Source organism: Nyctereutes procyonoides, unplaced genomic scaffold (genome assembly GCF_905146905.1).
Source record: "Nyctereutes procyonoides isolate TBG_1078 unplaced genomic scaffold, NYPRO_anot_genome, whole genome shotgun sequence".
Lineage (NCBI taxonomy): Eukaryota > Metazoa > Chordata > Mammalia > Carnivora > Canidae > Nyctereutes > Nyctereutes procyonoides.
This window is the reverse complement of record NW_026575037.1, coordinates 3,437,978-3,450,933: the sequence shown is the minus strand read 5'-3', so window position 1 is coordinate 3,450,933 and position 12,956 is coordinate 3,437,978. Positions and strand designations below refer to the sequence as shown.

General features: G+C 45.3%; 1 protein-coding gene across 1 annotated transcript in view; it reads left to right on the top strand.

The window, feature by feature from the left end:
- Positions 1-858: 858 nt before the first annotated feature.
- TNR (tenascin R) overlaps positions 859-12,956 on the top strand; it is a 403,205-nt gene continuing 391,107 nt past the window's right edge. The window contains exon 1 of the mRNA XM_055319547.1: positions 859-953. The gene's annotated coding sequence lies outside the window, so the exon portion shown is untranslated. The remainder of the gene's footprint in view (positions 954-12,956) is intronic.

Here is a 12,956-nt window from a genome sequence, read left to right as displayed (position 1 = left end):
TGGTGGCTAGATATTTTATCCTTGGTTCCTTCTATTCACTGCCTGTTTAAGCACTCCAATTCTGGGTGATCCTAAGTATAGGCATAGCTCATCTGGCTGCAGACTCTGACTATTCAAAGGATGTCATGCTGAGTCATGACCTTAAAGCACTTGAGACCCCCCACAACTCATCTTTCAGAAGACATTCTCTCCCCAGCCACTTCCCCCACCCTCATTCCACCCTTTACTTCTGCAATTGTGGACAAAGAATCTGCAAAAGCTCCTGACTTCTCCCGCTCCCTTTGCTTCCCCCTCTCTTCCTATCTGGGTTGGCCAGGAAGAAGACTGGCTATGTAGGACCCTATGTGTGCAAAAGCAGTCCCCAAGAGTTTGTGAGTACGAAGATTGCTCCTGTGTCTGAATCTGCACTGTTCAAGAGGACCCAGGATACTTTTCTTTTCTGTCCACTAGGGGGCTGCTTGTAGGGGGATGGAAAAAACGAAGGCTTAAAAAAAATATCATGCTGCTGAAATTTCAGCAAGAGGGGAAAAGAGAGCGCGTGAGAGAGAGACAGCAAAGCAGTCCCAGGCTTCCTTGTCTCTCACGTCAGAGGCAGGAACCTACTGTGCTAAGGCTGTTGGCTCAACACGCAGAGACGGAGAAAGGCACAGACACAGAAAACAAGAAAAGAGGGGTCCCCCCTGACCCAAGGAATTACCACCAGTGGAGTAAAGCCACCTGACTTTTTAATCTTATTTTTGTTGCCTCCTCTTTCTCCTTCCACTCTAGCCCTGTCAGCTTGGGTTTCATTTCTTTCGTGGAGCCTCCTCTCCTCCTCCCAGAAAAGGAGGAAGGGAAGAAAAGGGAGAGAGGTGGGTTCTCTAGGTGAGCGCATCAGCTGGTTCCAGCCGCACAGACAAGAATTCTCTTCGCAGGAAGCTCCTCTCGCTCCCCTGCCGCCCACCCTCAGCCGGGTAAGTCCAGCGCACTTGCTCTCCTTCGATTTCCCTGCTAGCGTGATTTCAGCACCACGGAGAGCTATGAGATGCATTTTTGGTTCCTGTGTGTCTGTGTGTGTTCCTGCAAGGCGCTTGGCACTAAGGTTACATCTATCTTACAGCTGCCAGTGGAGCCGGGTTCTGCGTAGGTTTCTAACAAATTAAAGGGGGATGTGGACTCTGGCCTTCGGGTGTGTGTGTGTGTGTGTGTGTGTGTGTGTGTGTGCTGTTGCATAAGATAGGTGAGGTCTGAGTTAAATTGCCAATGGGTTCCTGTGTGTCTCTGTGTAGGGCTGTTCTTTTTCTATGTAGATAAGAGGGAGGGTTTGGGGGAATTAGCCATGCACCTTCTTTAACTCTTTCCGGACAAACCACGGAGGGAAAGTGTTGCAAATGAAGCCTGAGGGGGTTGGGAGTGGGGGTAGAGTTAAAAGTTATGCTCCTCTGTGAGAGCTTGGAAGAGGTGGCTTTTTAAATGTCAGTTTCCCTAGGATCTCTGGGTTCTTGTTGTGAAGAGCCCAATCTGACCTTTCACTTTCTCTCCTGGTGTAAATCTGTGGTAAGTGGGCAGGTACAACAGGTGAGCATCAGGTTGGGGTAGTTTTGGGGGCTGAGATCCCCCTGACTTCAATGGTGGTAGTAAAGTGTCAGTGTCTTGAGCTTTAGAGAGGTGGTCAATGTGGATTATACTACATTTACAAGGAGGCAGGACTTTTTTTTTTTTTTTATCTTTGACTATGTGTGGTTGGAAAGAGGACAAAATCTGTTCTGTCCTTTTTTTCTGCCTGTGAAAGACAGCTCAGGAGAAAGGCTTGTCTCCTTACATCTGGGGAAGCAGAAGAGAACCTAGACCAGTCCTGACTCAAAAAGGCTTGAGGTAGTGCTATGTCCTCCAGTACTTAGATTCCACAGATGGGCTCATCATTGCTTTAACTTCATTGCTACTTTTTTTTTTTTTTTTTGGAAAGGTACTGCTCTGTCTCTTCTGCTTCCTGCCCCTCAGAAATATATTAAATCAATTCCCTGCATCTGCTTTGGTTTTGCCTTGGTGACACTATCTGTCTGCACCCCCCTGCCCTTCTGTCTCACCCACAGCTGTTTGGGTGGGGTCATTCAACAAGTGGTGTTGGGGACTTCCTTCAATCATCCATGTTTCCATGAAGCCAGCATCCCAAGGGGAATTTTAAAGAGATGTGGCTTCTGGTAAGAGTAAACTTTGTCTTGAATTGGCCCCTAATCATTTAAACTTCTGGTCACTTTCTTTAAGAGTCAGAATAGGTGGTTTCACTCCTTCCCACCCCCAGTGAACCCTAAGGTGGTGTCTCTGTGTTTTGCTTTTAATTCAGCATTCTGGGCCCCTCCTCCAAACTGAAAAAAATACTCTCTGCCTCTGTCTGGTTGGGGAGTCTTCTGGGTGAGACACATAGTTCCCAGTGAAATGACACTGCAGTTGAGTTTTTTCCGACTATGTTTGCCATTGAATCCAGAAATCCCAGCATCTCCCTAGAATGGCAGAAAGTGGAATGCAGTGAGCAAAATAGTGAAATCACATGTTTTAATGGTAGGGAAAAAAGATTGAAATAGACAAAGCAGAGCATCAGAAACCAACATTGACTCATTGATATTTCAACTCTCCCAACTCCTCTCATCCTTGAAATTTTCCAGTTTGAAAAAGAAAGTGGATAGATTTCTGCATGACATATCCCTGAAGGTTTAAAAGAAATTCATGCCCTTGCAGTGGACCCTATCCAAAGCCACCATTTGTTACTGAAGTCACCATACTTAGTGGTCATTATCTCATTAATGCCCTTAAATTCTCTCTGAAAGAAGTGCTCCATGTCATTACTGGGCCCATTTAATAAATGGGGAGACATAGGCATTTAAAGTGCTAGGCTAGAGGGTAGCAAAAGCGGAAATAGAACTTCTGGTCTCCTAATATTTCATCACCTGTGAAATGCAGAGATGCTCATATGAGGGAGAGCAGAGATGTATTGCTCCCCAGTGGACAGATTTGCAACCAAGACCTTTTAGTGAACTCAGTGTAGAGCAGTGGCTTCTCCCTGGTGAAGAATGAGAATCAAGAGAATCTCAAGGTATTTCTGGCCTTCAGTCCTCAACAAAGAAGATGACTAGGAGCCAGGGGAAGAGCTCTCTGGACTTACTGTAAAAAGAGAACACCCAGCTGGTGGCCTCTAGGCTGGACTGAGGTCATGCACTTGATTGCCACATTCACTTTGTCCTAGTTAAAGGCATCCTTTGAGGACACATTGCCATGGATATTTTGGTTTTAGGTATTTGATGACTTTTCTCTCTTCTGAGCCTTCTCTGGGAGTAGCATGAGTCTTCTGTGGCTCAGAATGTGGGGAGGATGACTAGGGGAGGGCTGAGTTCTGAGCACCTATAGAAACCCCAGGAGAGGAGTGGGAGGCTGGATGCAAGCCCACCCACATCCAAGAATCTCTGCTCCCCTGGTGGCTCTAGTCTTCACATCTGGCCAGCATTTTGGAGAGAAAGCCACTGTATTCTCATATCTATCCCCCCTCATGGAGTAGAGGAGACTCTGCTGGGTTGCCTTTCAGATCTGGGGGAGATGAGAGATGTCAAGAAAGGTGGAGAAAAATAAAAGGTTGGCATCCTGCCCTATTCTCCACAACTGTGGGTTGCCATCTTTTACCTGGAGAGTGTCATTATTACATTTTTAAAAATTCAGGTATAGTTTGCATATAATAAAATGTACTAATCTTAAGTATTGATATTAGTAAGTTTTGACAACTGCATACACCTCTTTAGCCACTAAACCAAACACAATATATAAGATTTCCCTTGTTCTTCTTTCTCCTCTCTTTCCCTCCCCCAACACCATCACTTTCTGACTTCTCTCACCATGGCTTTCACTGCTACTTTTTGTAGTGGAAATATACATTGCTTAATGTGTTGTTTAATAGATGGTCATGTGGACTATAGTAGAGTTTTAAGAGAACATTTAAGAGGTCTGAGGCTATTGTTACTGGGTGGCTGAGAGAGTGGGAGAAGGGTGCATTCCTCATCCAAATTTATGGTCATGGAGTTAGAAAGTCAAGTGGTCATTTCAAGTGTGTAAGTGTGTGTGGGTGTGTGCAAGCCACAACCAAATCCAAATAGGAACCACGGGAACCCTTGCAGGTTTCTACCTCTGAGCTGACCTGTTATTTGATGGTACAGTGCATGGAGATGGTACAGTACATGGAGATGATGTTGAAATTTCTATTAAAAACTTGGAAGTGAGCATTCAAGTGGCTGGTCACCTGATGAGTGGAGCCCATCTGGGCTCGAGGAGGGTGAGGTGAGGAAAGAGTACCTGTGTAAACTTACTAGGGAAAGGGAAAGGAAAGGTCACTGTGATTGTGCTTATGCCATGAAATTTAGCTCCATCCACAAAGGTCTTGGTTGAGGAGGTTGCTGTTCCTCCTTATTCAAGAGTAGTTTTAGGACCAGAAGACTCTGGGGTGACTCATGTACCATGATATCCTTATAGCTTCATTCAGGGATATCCATTCCACTCCCATCCCTGGTTGGTTGTTTTTTTCCTTAGAAGTTGTTTTTTTTTAAGATTTTATTTATTTATTTCAGAGAGAGTGTGTGTGCCCATTTGCAAGCATGAGCAAGCATGAACAAGCATAAGCAGAGGGAGGGGCAGAGGGAGAAGCAGACTCCCTGCTGAGCAAGGAGCCTGACTCAGGGCTTGATCCCAGGACCTCGGGATCAGGACCTGTGCTGACGGCAATGTTTAACCCACTGAGACAGCAAGGTGCCCCTCTCATCCCTGACTGTAGGCCAGGGTAAAGAGTCTCTTCTAGTTTTACTATGAAGGAGCAATAAATTATCAGAGATTTTGATGACTTTGGTGGGAAAAAAAATACACGCACAGGCATGCACACGCACACACACACACAAACACACATACCTCCTACATAATTAGTCCTGTCACCCTGCCTATCCAGTTTTCTCTGACTCTGTATCTGTAGATACTCTATGTTTGGGGAATGTTGAATATAGATGGGGCATTAGCACAATATGAGTATGAGGTCTTCAACTAACAGATTAGGGTTTCTGGCAGTAAGTTAGGGATTTTAACAGGCCTCAAAATTTGTCTAAGTAGGTCATAGAGCTGTTAACATGTTTAGTGGGCAAACATGTACTTTGCTTTCCTTCACTCAGGGACTCTGTTGAACACCTTCTTCCCAATTCTGCTTGTTTGTGGGATTGCCTACCTCAGAGAATGCATCCAGCCAGCTCATTTATGGGAAGTCTCCTTCCTGATCGGCTCTCCCAGCCAGGATTCCCACAGAGTGGAGTGTAGGTTGCTAAGCCACTGGCCATGGAAAGTTAGAAGACAATCACAGTGAAGATTTATTAATGTCTAGGTAAAAGTTGTGCAGAAATTCAAAATTTGAATGATTTCCACAAAGCCAATTCCAGTAGATGATTTGGGAGAAGTGTAGAGACATACCTTTGCCTTGTTAACTAAAGGCCATGTTAAAAAAAGATCAGATGAGATTCCCCACCTAAATGGAGTTTCATCTTAAGAACAAGTTCAGTGGGAAGGGGAAATTGGAATAGGTTTTTAAAAGCTATTTCCAACAGTGTATACGAATCACTACATCTTTACCTTGAAATATGACTTTGGACTAGACCTGTATTGATCTATTTAGAACATAGGAAGTAACCAGTGTGTCAGTTGGCAAAAGGAGTTTAAACAGCCTTACCCTCTTCTTTCCCTTTTTTGTTTCCTTGTGATAAAGTATACATGACATAAAACTTACCATTTTAGTCATTTTTGAGTGTACACTTTAGAGGCATTAAGTACATTTATGTACCATCACCACCATCCATCTCCAGATTGTTTCCATCTTTCTAAACTGAAACACGATACCCATTGAACAATGGGTCTCCACAATAACTCTCCATCATGCCCCTCTTACCCCCAGCCCCTGGCAACCACCACTCTACTTTCTGTCTGCATGAATCGGACATGATACCTCCTATAAATAGAATTATACTGTATTTGTCCTTACATAACTGGGTTATAACACTTAGCACGATGTCTTCAACATCCATTTATGTTGTAGCATGTGTCAGAACTTCATTCCTTTTTAAGGCTGAATAACATTCCATTTTGTGTATGTAGTATCACATTTTGTTTATCCATTCAGTCATTGATGGACAATTGGGTTGCTTCCTTTTCTGCTTTTTAAATTACAGTCAATTGCTTCTGTTTTACTCTCCAACCAAGTGGGAAGGGAGACTATCTGGTCATAGCTCCCACTGGGGTTGAAATTCTTCCCTTTCCCTCTGAGGACTACACAGGTGGTTTCCTAGAGGAAAATCAAAGAGGATAAATAGAGGGTTGGTGCACAGCACCCCTTCCCCCAGCCCTTTTCAGCTGGGACTGATTTCTGCACTCTGACCCTCACTGTTAAGTGTACAACAGATGCAGTTCAAGCAGACTGGGATCCTAAACTCTCTCTTCACCAGCTAAAGGGCCCCAGTCTTATCCCAGAGAGATATTGGGAAATAGGGGGAAACATAGCCCTCACTTTTATGGGCACATTTCTGGTTCCTTTCCAGCTTATGCATTATAATGGTGAGAATATATGTTGGGAGAAGGAGTTATGGGGTCAGGGACAAATAAGCCAATAGACTCATTACAATTTCCTAAGGATCTTAGCTCTGATCTCTTAAGGGACCTCTGTCCTTAGAACAGGGCACTTTCAAGCTCACCCCCACTTGGCTCTTATAATAACATCTTATGCTGTAGCTGTAGGTGATTCAATAAAAGGTTATTGCCAGGATTCATAAGGAGGTCATGGTTTTTAAAATCTGGGTGTGTCTATATCGTATTATATGGTGTAAAAGAGACAAAAGAGGAAAAGCCTAGAACACTGATCCCAGGACAGTATCAATCCAGATTAGCTAATGTTTGATAACAGCTTAGTAATGTCTCTGGGATGGAATTTGGTTTTTTATTTTAGTTCACCTAAAAATTCATACCTCTGGTCCCTGGCAACTTGGATCTTTCTATTGCTTAATGATAACACCAGCCAACATTGAGTGAGTTTTTTCTATGAGTTTCCACCAAATGCATGACACAGAGAAGACCCTTAATAAATATTTGCTATTATTGCTAACCATAAACACTTTAAACACTTTATATCATTTAGTGGTTAAAACACTGAGACATACAGATGTCCCAATTTACAGATGAGAAAACTGAGGCATGGTGACTTGTTCAACTTTTTACAGCTAGGTAGTGATAGATCTGGTTCAAAATCTGTGCCTTAACCACTTTCTTATGTTGCCTTTATCATGCCTTTGTGGCAACGAATGATGGCTTCATTGTGATTTCTCTTAAGCATCTTCAGAGGGAGTTTACATCCTGCATTATTGCTAACCCCCCCTTCTTTTTTAATATAGTGTAGTTTTAATGAGTTAAGAATAGGGCTATTCCCATATTCTTCTCTCTCTGTTGCTAATCTTTTTTGTTGTTGTTGTTGTTGTTGTTGCTAATCTTTATATGTAAAAATCTAGGTGACTCTCCACCTAGATTACTGATTCTATTATGGCTGAAAGAGCCCAGCACAGGGCCTGGCATACAACAAAGCTCAATAAAATCTTGCTCATTTACTGTTGGTTCTGCTCAACCTGTGTATCAGAGTTCCCACATTTGTTTCTCTAGTTCAGTAATAATAATAATAATAATAATAATAATAAACTATTTATGGAATGTTCACAATAGGCCAGTAGGCCAGGCACTCTACCAGCTGTACAATATAGTATCTTATTTGATTCTCACAGAAATGGGAAAAAAATAGTTCTCATTGTCATGTGAAGGGCTCTGTGTTAGGTGCTGTATGTACCTTCTCTTATTTAATCCTGAAGAGCAGGGGCAAGGAAAACCTCCTCTAGCCAAATGAGAAAGGGAGAACCTGATCATTGCATAACTTGACTTCAAATAGAATACAGAACACAGACATGAGGGCAAGAAATCTAAATTCAGAGAGGTTGAATAGCTTGCCTGAGGACACACAGCTAGATGGTGGCAGGACTGGTTTTAAACACAATCTTTTTGAAACAGAGCCCAATTCTTTTCACTGTTTTCTGCAGCTTCTGTTTTAGCCATATTCTCCTCCTCGGGGCCATACATGTGCTACAAATAGAAAGACCTGGGACATTATGACCAGGAAACTTGGCTTCAAATTCCTGCTCTACCGTGTCTGACCTTGTGCCTTTGGGCCATTACTTAACCTGTCTTAATCTGAGGTTCCTAATCAGCACCGCCTCTACTATACTATCCTCCCACCCCCCAAAAGCCTACAGAACTCATCGGATCTTCTTTAAGGACTTCTTATGAAAATTAAATGGGCCAGAAGTACAGTACCTAGGACAGCGCCTGGCCAGAAGCATGAATGATTGAGCCACTTGTAACTTCCTGGGTCCTAGGGCTTGGGTGCAGCCTGGGGTACTTGTGTTTTAACAAGCTAACAATTATCTGGGCTGACCTGGATTTTACATTCTCCTCAAGTGCTAATGGTTGTGGTTGGCCCTTGTTTTACAACACCTTGACCTTAAGAGAGTGTGTTGGCTATTTTTTTTCTCCTCCTCCTTCAGCACCAAGAACTTGGCAGGCTGAGATTTAAAAATATCTGAAAGATGCCTTTTGCCAATTAAATTACCTGGAAATTGTACTGGACTAAAATGAATTCGAGCCTTAAGGAGACACTGGATGTTTGAGCCCCATTCTGCACTCAGCTGGGGATGGTGAACCTTTGGATTCCTTTTCTCTTGCCTTTCCCTCCCTCCAGCTTCTTCTGCCATTCTGAGTTTTATTTATGAAACATTTTCCCTTCCCTTATAATTCTGTTTTCCATAAGAAGAACATCTAACAGCCACCTCCTGGCTGGGCTAGAGTAATTGTTTGAATTTTTTGACGGTATGCAATTTCAAAGGCTTGAGTTTATATAGATTACCTTGAATTTATCTCCGCAAGTGCATCAGGAGAGAAGCTGCTGCCTGCCTCGTGAAGTATTGTAAACCCCGTAGCCACTGTGCGCCGGCATCTGTGAGGATGGTCTGTTTATCTAAATGGATTTCTGTAAAACAGATACCTTAATAAACCAGGTTTTGCCAGCCTTTCCAGCCTATCCCCAGGTCGGCAGTGGGGCCCTTGACCAAGGGACAGATGTGGAGAGGAAATCGGCTCACAGCACCATGCCCCTCCACCTGGCCAGCTGTGAGTGTAGGGGGAGGGTAAAGAGGAGATAGGGAGAGGGCAGGGCCAGGGCCCGGGAGGCCCCCCTGCCAGCAGAAGGGGCGAGGGCAGGAATACCAGATGAGAGCCCTGCAAATGGTCATGTCAGAAAGGGCAGAGGCCACGCTGTCTATAAAGGGGCTGTCTCCTCACGGTGACCCAAGTCTGTGCCACGGGGAGCTAGAACTTATAAACCCAGCCATAAAGCCTCCCGTTCAAAGCCGTCTATATTTATAGAGATATAAATGAAGTTTAATGCTGGTGAAACTCACTATAAAAGCAAAAGACTTCATCTGTATCTATACTTCAGGTGCAGAGGGGCTCAGGGCTTGCCACCTTTCTCCCACTGAGAGCACAGGTGTGCACGTACCTACTGGTGTCCACGTGGCCCGGCTGCAGGCCCAGCCGCGAGGTGGGAGCAATGGGTCTTCTTCACACCTGCAAGCGCAGCCCCCAGCAACTGCACGTTCCCCTTATCTCTGAGGGCTGTTTAAAAGCAGAGAGAAAAAAGAGAAAAAGGAAAAAGCACTGCCAAAATCAAGCGGCTTCAAACAGTCAGGAGTCTGGCTTTTAAATAAAACAATTTGAGGAAGGTTGGCTTTTCATCCACCTCGGAAGCTGCCAGATTTCTGCTCCTCGGAGCTCCAGGTGGGATATGGCAATGAGACTGCAAAGCCTGTGCAGACCTGCCCCCCTGCCTGACGTGCCCCCCCCCCCGCCCCCCACCTGCCTTGTATCCCATCACTGCCCACTCGGGGCTGGCAGAAATGTTCAGCGACATCCTGACAAACCAGCATTTGAATCCTGGCCTTGCCACTTACTGGCTATGTGGCCTTGGGGAAGTCGCTTGACTTCTCTGAGCCTTACTGGCCTGGCCCATGAAATGGGGTAAACAGTTCCTCTTAGAATCCCTGTGTGGGTTAAATGAGATGTCATTTTGTACATCAAGGTTCACAGAGGGTCTTCAGTCCATATAGCTCTCTCTTGATGGAAGTGTCTATAGCAGAAAAGGTACATTTGGAGGGTAAAGGTCAGGTTACTTGGCTACTTTGATACCTATTCTCCCCAGGGATGGGGGAGACATCAGGGGCCTGAGCCTGGCTGTAGGGCCAAGTACATTGGGAAGGTGGGCAGTGACTTGTACCCTCCCCTCTTTTCATCTTGCTGCCAGCTCTTCTCAATCTTACATAGGCTTCTGGGCCAGAGTGCCCAGGCACCCTGGGGGAAGGTTAACTGACTAAATACCATTGCCCCTGTAAGTGCGACCTGTCTGTATTCTATAACTGGCTCCCCAGAAAGCTCAGAGGCAAGAATGCTGCTTACCTGGGAGTACAGTTCCCTGGGGAGTACCTTTAGTTGCTGGGGTGCATTTCCAGACTTACCTAACCTCAAGAGATCAGCAAATCATTCCAATGGCGTGGGTCTCATTCCTGGGCCAGTCTCCCTCCAAGAGAGGGACCGAGTGGAATGTTCTGGAGGAGACGAAAGGGTGCTGTTGATCTGGACCCTGATATGTGCCAGGTGGGGGTGGGAAGGAGACCACTATCTGTCAATCTCTTATTAAAAATGGTCTGAGGCACAGTGCAAAAGTTATTAAAATGCAGAGTAAGAGTGTGCCATATGCTCCTCCCCACCCCCGCCCCTTTTTCATTTGTATTTTATCAGCTTAATTTAGTGAGAATGAAAGACTCAGGCAGCCATCCTTGGAGACTGGGAGGGGGAAAAAAATAAAGTCACCAGAAAAGGACTGAGGTGGCTTCCTTGGAAGCAATATCCCTCTGACCCCATAGGGCTCCTCTCTCAGCCCCCTGGAGCACCTCTTCTTTGTGGCCGTAGGTCAGGAGATAGTGAACAGTATGGAGGCCCCCCCCCCCCCCCCCACCGGCCGCTTAGCTGTGGGCCCTTGGAGACCACATCTGACAGGTCAGGAATCCCACCTGACATCCCCAGCTCTGCCACAGTGGAGAACCTGGGAGAAGACCCTACTCCTGCTCCTTGAAATGTTTGGCCTTTCCAAGTTCTTAAAGTCAAATGTGATGAAAGGGATTATTTGCCCATGGCAAAAGGCTGCTAGGAAGGGAAAGAGCCTTTGCATTTCTGAAGATTTGTGCCTCACCCCAGAGTTACACTCAGCAGCTAGCCTGAGCAGACCCCGCCAGTGACAAGGTAGGAATTGTAGGGAGTGGTTACCCAAGATCTGCTTCTAAGATGTTCGGGATCTCCTGGGTTCATAAATCACCAGCTGGATCCAAAAATATCTCCATGCCTATTTTTCAGTGGCATAGTAATTGCTAACACCCACACGATTAAAACTATTGCCGGGCAATGATCTTAGTACTCCCCACACAGAAACTTAATAGATCTGTATAGTCACCTTTTGAGTGTGGGACGATCATTTTCCCCATTTTACAGATGGAAAGAGTAAAGTGCAAAGAGATTACTTAATTTGTCTGAAGATGTACAATAAATGGTAGAGCCAGGATTGGAACCCAAGAACTCTGTGCACTTAATTCTGAGCATCACTCAGAAACTGCCCATGTTTCCCATTACCAGGGAGAGAGAGAGAGATACAAAAAGCTGGAGAGTCCTAGTCCTCACCAGCTTTGTTTGAACCACAAAAGTTGGTTTAAAAATAAGACCAAAGCAGTCACTATTTCTCTCGGGGGCTCAGTGTTGTCACTTCTCCCACTCCCCCTCCTTTGGGGAGTCATTCTGTTTTTTCAACAAAGCCTCATCTAACTCCTTCAGGATGAGAAAAGAATCCAGCTTCAAGGCAAGAGAGTTTTCTTAAATGCATTTTCCTTCATCCAATCTCACAAGGTGGCGAAGGTGGTGTCAATTCTCATCTATCCACAAAAGCCTCATTCACTTTGTGGTTTATCCACTTTGGGGATTATCTGGGCCACAGTTGTAACTACCCATTCACTTGTGGGCTACTTCTTTTAACACTGCTTTGCTATTGCACAAGATGAAACTCCTGTAATGGATTCTCAAATATCGGTCCAGCTGGGAGGAGTATGGCAGGCAGACGCAACAAAGCCCAATTTGTTCCTGTTGAGGTTTCTTGTTCAGCTGTGAGGATGTAAATTGCCCACCAGCTGCGACCAGGACCACCAATGATTGCAGGGGAGGTATGGGGTGGTGGCTGGGGCCATAGAGCAGCTTGATGTAGGCCAGCTATATCTCTGCTCTGCAGTCACAGATGGGGATGGTGGTAGACCATCAGCCAAAGGAGCAGGTGGGCTGTGCAGTGCTTCCCCACCCCCACAATGTACCAGACAGTGTGGTAGACTGAGCCAAGAGGCAGGTTCATCATGGAGCAGAAGCACTGGGGACAGAGGAGACCTGGGCACCCATATACAGGCCTGGTTAGAGGCTGGTGTTTAGTTCTTGCATGGAGGCTGAGCCAGGAATTTGAGGGGGAACACACATCCCAGCTCTGAGTGAGGTGATTCAGGGCTGAGAGTCTACCCTAAGCATGGGCTGACCATCCACAGGCAGGAAGACACAGAGTTAGGGAGAGGAGGGCTTCAGTTCTGAAGACAGTGGGCCTGAGCTCAGATCCTGGCTCTGCCTAGCCTTTGCATCCTTGGTGAAGTCTCTCAATCTCTCAGAGCTTCTCATTCCTTGACTTTAATATAAGGATGATAACACCTCTTCGGAATTTTGTGAAAATTGAATAAGGTAACATC